The following is a 6,368-nucleotide window of genomic DNA, read 5'->3' as shown; positions in this document are numbered from 1 at the left end:
TTTAAGTTTAATAATGAAATAATTTATTTTTGGTTTAATAATATAACATTTTATAAAGATAATAATTAAGTATTTTGTTAGAACTCAATGATTATCCTAATTATATTTTAGATTTTTTATATTTAAAATGAGATGTTTATCATGTATTTGATTGTGTTTATCTGCAGTTAGTTACATGAATTCAGTTATGGGATGAAATCAGATAGGGATGAAATTGTTTAAGGATGAACAGGTTTAAGAGTTTTAAGAGTTTAAGAGTTTTTAAGAGTTTTAGCCAAATGCTTTATAATATAGTATAGATATATATTTTTTAAATATAAAAAATTTCAACTCCAACGGTAATATCTAGGGGTGCTCAAAAACCCGATCAACCCAATCCAACCCAACGCGAAAATAACCCACCGCGAAGCAACCCGATGTCTAATCGAGTTGTAAAATTATCAAATCGTAGGTATTGGGTTGATTAGTTAATAATAGTAACCCGATGTCTAATCGAGTTACTATTATTTGAACCCAACCCAACCCAATGAACCCGATATCTTTTTATTTTTTGGATTTAATATGATTGCTGAACTTCTATTAATATATACATTAAACAATTACACTATCATCTATGCTTTTCATATACACATATTTTCAATATACTCATATCTCTATATAACTCATTCATATATATGTTTAGTAACTATGAACATATATATCAAATTAGAAAAATTAACTGAATGTGATATATATAAGAAATATGAATAAATTGTATCAAATGGTTAATGATGAAAAAGAAATTATGAGTAAAGAAATAACATATTCAAGGTTAGAAGAATATTTTAATATACCAAAGTATCAACTCGACCAACCCGTATGGGTTGGGTTGAGTTGCACTTTGTTTTGGGTTGGCCTAAGATTTTTCTAAACCACAAACATTAAGTTGAGTTGTTCAAATGTATTCAACCCGATCAATCCAAATCATGAACAACCCTATGAATATCTTCAATTTATTTTTGGAAACAATTTTCAAGGCGTTATGATCAAACGAAAATAAAATATTAAATTCAATTTTAATATATAGAAAGAAAGTTGAAATGACACGTTATGGACAAAATGAAAATCATGAATTTTCAAACATACAAGACATAAAGCGTTATGATCATCACTTTATGTCACTATCAACAATACCCGATAATCATAAATGCTTCCTTTAACTTATTATTATTTTTTAAACTGTAATATCATCATCAAATATATAAATTTAATTTATATATCTTAAAAATATAAAATGACATGTCCATTGCCCTTGTTACAACAAAACATTACATACATGTCCCAAAATGCAAAGTTGATTACAAAATAAGAATGCAAATACATATATTATCTTGGAAGCATACCAAAACTAATTACTTTAGCAACCATATATTATTGTCTTTTTATAAGTTGTCCATGTCAACTGTCAACACCGTTATTTATAAGGGCCCGAATTATGAATAATCCTTGTCGACACCATTATTTACGTGAGCCCTAACTCTAAATAGTCAATGTCAACATCATTATTTTGATTGTATATATACCGATTAGTTTCAAATAGTAAATTAATAATCATCAACCTTAATGATAAACTCATTAATTCATTATCAGAAAAATTAATAACAATTTTTAATAAAACATAGAACCCAAAAACATAATTCACTTAAGAACCAAAATAACACGATAAGAAACATCTTTAAACAGCTTTTATCAAATTTACATGGAAAGACRGAAATAKACTTGTTTTTATTTTATTGATTAACAAACTCAAACACATGATTATTATTCTAAAATAAATAAAATATGTTTATTTACAAAAAAAAAATCATCATAAAATATGTTCAAGTTCATTAATGTTTATTGTTGATGAAAACCCTTTCATATCCATGAAATCTTGTTTTGATACATTTAATAAGTAAATTTCCATTTAATAAGTAAATTTTCAATCAATTTCCTTATCAAAAAGTAATTGTTGACTTTACGTTGAGCTTCCATTGTTAAAGAGAAGTTATATTGCTTCTTGGATCCATTATTCTTCACATAATCATAAATCCATTCTCCTCTCCATCAAATATCTCTCGATCATACCTTCTCATAATTCATAATGGTCGTTATCTCCGAAGAATCTTCATCTTCTTCAAGCCGTGATCAATATAGATACGACGTATTTTTAAGTTTTAGAGGTCTTGACACTCGTCATAATTTCACAGATCACCTCTACAAGACCTTGATCGAAACTAATCTCACAACTTTCTTGGACGATGAAGAGATCGAAACCGGAGAAGATCTGAAACCGGAATTGGAGAATGCGATCAAAACATCCAGGGCTTCTGTTATCGTGCTGTCTCAAAATTATGCTTCTTCAACATGGTGTCTTGACGAACTAGTATTGATCCTCGAACAATATATATAGGACCTCCAACCATATTGTCATCCCCATCTTCTATCATGTCGAGCCCACCGATGTCAGGAAGCAACAATCCAACTTCAGAGATGCAATGGCGAAGCATAAACAGAGGATGGAGACAGAGACGAATGAAGAGAGAAGAAATCTTTTGTCTAAAAAAATGGAGCTATGGAATAAAGCATTGACAAAAGTTGCTGATTTAAAAGGAAAAAGTGCAAAGGATCGGTAACAATCTACTTCCCAARCAATTTAATATTTTCTTTAATACCATAAATATGCATATTTGGTCAATTTTCAGTTTAATAAATTGGTTAAAGATGCATCCTTGAGTCTACTTTTCAAGCATATGATCTCATAGGTCAATTCATCTTGATAGAGAAACCATTTCTAGAATTCTAATATGATTGCTTCAGAAAAAATTAATTAATTTGGTTTGCATCTAATATCATATCATTCATTCTTTGAATCATAACACCTGCAAAGGTAATACAAGGATCTTAATTACTACTGAACTACCCCTACTTATAAGTAACAAAGGATGATCTTTAACTTTTTGGGGAGATTTTGTTCATATTCGTGGGGAGCGATTTATACTTATTTATACTAGTTCCAGGTTCAACTCCGGAAATGAAAAATAACGTATTGGACCTAAATATGCATGAGTTTTGGAAGATCTTCGAGCTCCTGAAATGAAACAATAGCAACTCTTTTTTATTGACCAAAAACTCAATATAAGAAATATTTGTTTTCAGTTGACATCATTTAAGCTATTATATAATGAGATTTATTTTGGTTGAACATGAAAATGTTAAATGTGCGACTATTTGAATCATTTACATAAGTTATCTACATATATATAACAATATTTTTGCAAATGTAACGTCATATGATACCGACACAAAAATATAATTAAAAATAAGCATAACGAAATGTCATATATATATATATATATATATATATATATATATTTTGGATGGATCTGGTTTTTTTATTTTTCAAATTGATGTTTCAAGTTTCATATTAAGATCAATTTTCAGGAAAGAGACGGAGTTAATTGAAGAAATTGTTACAGATATCCGTCATAAATTAGGTGTACCCTTAAAAGTAACGCTGCCACTCCTTATCGGCATGCACCATCACATAAAACTCATTACCTCTTGGTTAAAAGATGGATCCTCTCCTACCGTTGACATTCTCACAATCTTAGGCATGGGAGGGATTGGGAAGACATCTTTGGCCAAGTATCTCTTTTGGTTGCATTGTCATGAATTCCAAAGAAGCAGTTGTGTTGAAGATATCAGTAGGAGATGTGCTGAAAAAATGGATGGATTGCTTGATTTGCAAAAACAAATCTGCGGTGATATTTCAAAGAACAGTTCAATTCAAGTTCATGATGTTTCTATATATACATCTCARATTGAGAATGCACTAGCACATAAAAAGGTGTTTCTAGTTCTTGATGATGTTGATAGTTTCAATCAATTGGATGCATTACTTGGAAACAAAGGTTTTCATCCAGGAAGCAAAATCATAATAACAACCAAGGACGCCTCGTTGACAGAAAAGTGTGAGCTATTCAACCAGMTAGTTCGACCCAAGCATACAAAGCACTTGCTTGAAGGCTTAGATGAGTCTGAATCACTAGAGCTTTTAAGTTTGAGTGCATTCAAGTGTAAGAATCCCAAAGAAGGTTTTAAAGAGGTTTCAAAAGAGCTTGTGAAGTATTGTGWGGGACATCCATTGGCTCTTGAAGTTTTGGGTAAGTCTCTACGTAATGGAGATGTAGATGAATGGGAGGATTGTTTAGAAAGGCTAAAGGAAGAACCCAATTCTCGTATTAAAAAGGTCTTGCAAATGAGCTTTGAYTCTTTGCCATCTACAGAAGATAAGGAATTGTATAAGCACATTGCTTGTTTTTTTGTTGGAAAAGATAGAGAATCAACTGAAACAATATTAAAGGCATGTAGGATTTGCACGGTACTTGGGATCAAGAACCTCATTGATAGATGCCTTCTTCGGGTTAGTGAAGATAACAAGTTAATGATGCATCAATTGCTTCAAGAGATGGGAAGAGATGTAGTACGCCAAGAATCACCAGAGAAGCCGTGGAAGCGTAGTCGATTATGATCTCATAGGTCAATGCATCAATTCACTTTCTTCTTAGGGTTCGGGAAAACTTAAAGGCCTCGTTCTTGACACAGGAATGCTTAAAGAGGACATATGTGAATCGTTTGAGTTGGAAACAGATGCATTGAGTAAGATGGATAATCTAATGCTACTACAACTCAATTATGTGAAATTCAATGGATCTTATAAGAATTTCCCTAAAAGATTAAGATGGTTATGTATGCATGGGTTCCGTTTAAAGTCTTTACCTTTAGACTTACCAATGGACAATATGGTTGTGCTTGACATGTCTTACAGCAATTTGGAATCTTTTGACATGTCTGATGGTAACGCACAACAACCTGGGATGAGGCAAAAGGTAAGAAACTTGTAGCATCTACTTTAATTTATGTTACTTCTATGGTGGTTTTATGCAGTTCACTCATTATTTTACCATATCTCTATTTGCACAGTTAAGCGGCTCATGCTCAAAAGACAAACAGTTGCTTCGATCATTGAAKATTCTTAATCTGAGTTACTGTGAACAGCTTCGGAGTGTTGGTGGATTTTCTGAATTCCCTGCACTTGAGAGGTTAATACTTTCAAATTGCTCAAGTTTGATYGAGGTTTGTGAGTCAATTGAGCAATATGATRGACTTGACCTCATTGATCTGAGTTACTGCAATAACGTTTGGAAGCTTTTAAGAACTATAAACAAGGTGAAGAACGTCAAAATACTAWTATTAGATGGTTGTAATCTTGGTGAAACTCCGATCGAGATGAGGGATGACGTGGAGGAAACGCCGAACCGTAACAACATTGGTATGAACTCACAAMCCTCTTCCTCTGCCATTGTGGAGGCTATACCAAGAGCTTTCGAGTCCTATCTGATTTATGTACCGAGTTCATTAGTATGTTTGTCACTAGCAAATAATAATTTGTCCAACAAATCCTTTCTGATGGACATGAGTAGCCTATCCATGTTGAAGAAGTTGTATTTAGATGGCAATCGTTTGGATTCACTGCCCAATTGGGTGAAAAGCCTTTCMGGGATTGAGATACTTAGTATTCGTGAGAATCTTCTGCTGTCATTGGAGCATCCTCCACCTACACTAAAAGAACTGACATTTGATTTTTTTAAACATGGGGAAGCTATATTTAATCGAGAAATGTCCCCCGTCTTGTTAAACTATAGGATGGTGGATGGACATGGCAGGGAAAATATTGAAGGCATTCATAAAGAGGAAGATATGAGAGATGTTGAGGAAAAGGTATTACGTAGTTTGGGGTGGAGTCATTTAGTTAATTTAGACTTCACCAAAATTTGGCCGACATTCAAGGTTTGTTCTCATTAAYTATTTTTGTTTGTGTGATTAATATGTAGATATATTAATGAAGCTTTTATTTGGCAGATGGTTTATGAATTTGGGATATTCAGCACATGGTATGTGGGGGAAGAGATGCCAAATTGCGTAAGTGATATAAGGTGGGAGGGGTCATCAATCTCATTTACCATCCCATCATCTCCTTGCAACCTTAGAGGCTTGAATTTCTTCTGCGTGTTTACAACTAGAGAGTTCATACCAAATTATGGAGACATCTTAGTTGATATTACAAATATAAAGATTAGTAATATAACAAAGATGTGCACCTGGATCTATGATGTTCAAGAGTGGTTTAGAGGAAGTAGTAAGGGTATAACATTTTCTAGCCATTGGATGTTTGGGAAGAATGAGATGGAAGATGGTGACCAAATTAYCATTTCCACATTAGATCCTTGTTATTGTTGTATAAAGGAGTGTGGGGTGAGTTTTGTGTATGATGAAGATGAAGATGA

The 6,368-nt window shown here is 32.6% G+C and overlaps 1 pseudogene; it reads left to right on the top strand.

Moving 5' to 3' along the window:
- The first annotated feature begins 2,084 nt into the window (after positions 1-2,084).
- LOC112504691 lies at positions 2,085-6,003 on the top strand (annotated as a pseudogene).
- The last annotated feature ends 365 nt before the right edge of the window (positions 6,004-6,368 follow it).

This window comes from Cynara cardunculus, unplaced genomic scaffold (assembly GCF_001531365.2).
Source record: "Cynara cardunculus var. scolymus isolate 2C unplaced genomic scaffold, CcrdV1 Un_Scaffold_6528, whole genome shotgun sequence".
Lineage (NCBI taxonomy): Eukaryota > Viridiplantae > Streptophyta > Magnoliopsida > Asterales > Asteraceae > Cynara > Cynara cardunculus.
The sequence above is the reverse complement of the archived record's forward strand: the minus strand, read 5'-3'. Positions and strand labels throughout refer to the sequence as shown.